Genomic DNA, 2,319 nt, shown 5'->3' on the forward strand with positions numbered 1-2,319 from the left:
TACTGTCGCAGAACGTTAGCCGTGAGCTGAGAGCTGGTGCTTCATCAAGGCCCTCCCTCAGGGAGAGCGGCTTGCTTCTGCTGTGGTGGCAAATGACTCCTGTCAGCAGTGGGAAAAGCAAGTAAGCTTAGTATAAAAATACCGTTGACCTCTTGGCCCCTGAGATGGTCCAGGACCCGGTCTGGGACCACACGTTACAACACTGCCAGTGTCTGTGTTAAACATTTACAACAGCACTTGGGACACCACAAATACCTCACACACACCTTCCCTACTGCCTCCCTGCTTTTGCCGACCTTGAACACATTTTCTAAGCAGCCGTCTCGCCTCTGGTGCTTTAGGTGGGGCCTCTATTGTGCAGGTTGGCCCCAAACTCCTGATCCTTTAGTGGAGCTGGTTCGCCAAGAACAGAAAAGAAAGGGAAAGGGATAACGAAATCCTCACGTGACACACCAGCCTCTCAGCCCTTCCAGAAGCATCTGTACTTGAGTGGTTGGTATTATAATCGAAAGCCAGACCATTTAACCGACACCGAGTTAAGTCCAGCAAGTGTGGGAGTTGGGAACCAACAAGAGTGCTGTCCTGCGTGGGAATCTGGCCTTGGGGTCATGGTCAGCGGAAGCACAAGGGACTGGTCTTGCACTTCACGAGACAGCTCTCTGGGGTCCCCATTCGGCTGTCAGATTAGGAAAGTGGGCCTGGAGGGAAGGCTCGTTTGAAAAGCCCACCGAAGTGTCAGGTAGAGACTTCACGACCTCAGCTACCGAAGACTCTGGATCCTAGTTGACAGACTGTCTTTTACCCAGTGTCCTAATCCTCTTCCAGCGCAGAGATAAGTATTTTGCGTTATAAAAAAAAGTCGGGGGGAGGACACACATAGCTTGATGAGGGATTTGCAACTAGAACGTAAAGGTCATGGGTCACCTCGGAGAGGCCCTCTAATGAAGCAAAACCACCCCTCCAGGCTTTCCTGTTCGCAGGCCACGTGGTTTCTCTGCCCCAGACCCACCGGGAACGTGCGAGGCCCACTTTGGAGCGGAGGGGTGGTCTGGCGGCTCCTCACGCAACCACGGACCCCTTCAGGCAAGCCTGTGTTGTCTGGAGTCCGGAATCAGTCCTCACGAAGCGTGTCTGAGTCTAGATTACGGATGCACGTGGACGCCACACCCAGAAGCACACGGCAGATCATAGTGATGCCGACGCACAGCACACGTTAGAGGGACGTCCACACTAGCTTGGGTTGAGTAGTTTTTAAGCTTTCAAAACTCGATGGTTTATTCCAGAACTTCCTGAGATGGGTGCGAGCTTAGCCAAACCACCAGTGCAGCCAGAGAAAAGACGAGCAGCACCTTAGGGCTGACGAGCACCCAGGTGCACAGAAGGCAAGTGAAAGGTCACCAGTCAGAACGGTTCAGATTCCGGTTCTGACCAGTTGTGGGAGGCTCCCCCTGGTGGCACACAAGTGAACTCGATCCCAAGACTGGCCAGAAAAATGGAACCCAGAGAACCACGCACACAAGTAAAGGGCGCACAAGGCACAGAGGCTGCGGGGACCCGGGAGCCCGATGGCTGGGCGTCTGACCTGCTCTACCGCTTGCCGGCCATGAGGTGCCGGCAGAGGATCGGGCCTCGCCTGGAAGCTGTGGGAAAAGAAAGGTCTCCGTCCAGGGTGGTGGGAGAAGCGGGACGGTCGATGTCTTGGAACGAGGCCCGGTCACGTCTATCATGGTTACTTTAGGAAGGAGAATGAAGTGACAGCAGCCCACCCACGTGTGGTAACCTGGGGACCCTTCCTCGCACCCGGCCCACTGCTCGTGTTCCACGCCCCGCTCTGAACCTGCGCTGCTTTTGTCCCGCTGGGGAAGCCCCAGCCGGGCTCTAACGGCCCCTCCAGGTTTCTGCAGGGGGGGCAGGTGTCCGGCCGTTTGGGGAGGGTCAGGACAGGGGCAACCAAACACCCAGGGGACATGAGGCTGGAACCCACGCTGACCTTGTGCTCCAGTCCCACGCCCGCTACGTGGCTGGCAGCTCAAAGCACTTAGGACCCCCCCCTCCCCGATCTCACACTTTCCCACACTCCTCAGGATGGGTCTCCATGATCGAAGGACCCGTCTACTTAGAGACACGCGGCATTTAAATACGTTTCATAGGACCAAGCCCGGTCTTCTTTCAAAGCTTGAGACCAAAGTCCATGTTTAAGCTGTTACAAGTATCCACAAATTAAAAAAAAAAAAAAAAAGATCTACTCAACCAAACCCCTTCATTAGGGCAGCATTGGGTCGGTACAGCCAGTTTCTTAACTCGAAGAGAAGACAGCCG

The sequence above is a fragment of the Prionailurus bengalensis genome, chromosome A1 (genome assembly GCF_016509475.1).
Source record: "Prionailurus bengalensis isolate Pbe53 chromosome A1, Fcat_Pben_1.1_paternal_pri, whole genome shotgun sequence".
In the NCBI taxonomy this organism is placed as follows: Eukaryota; Metazoa; Chordata; class Mammalia; order Carnivora; family Felidae; genus Prionailurus; species Prionailurus bengalensis.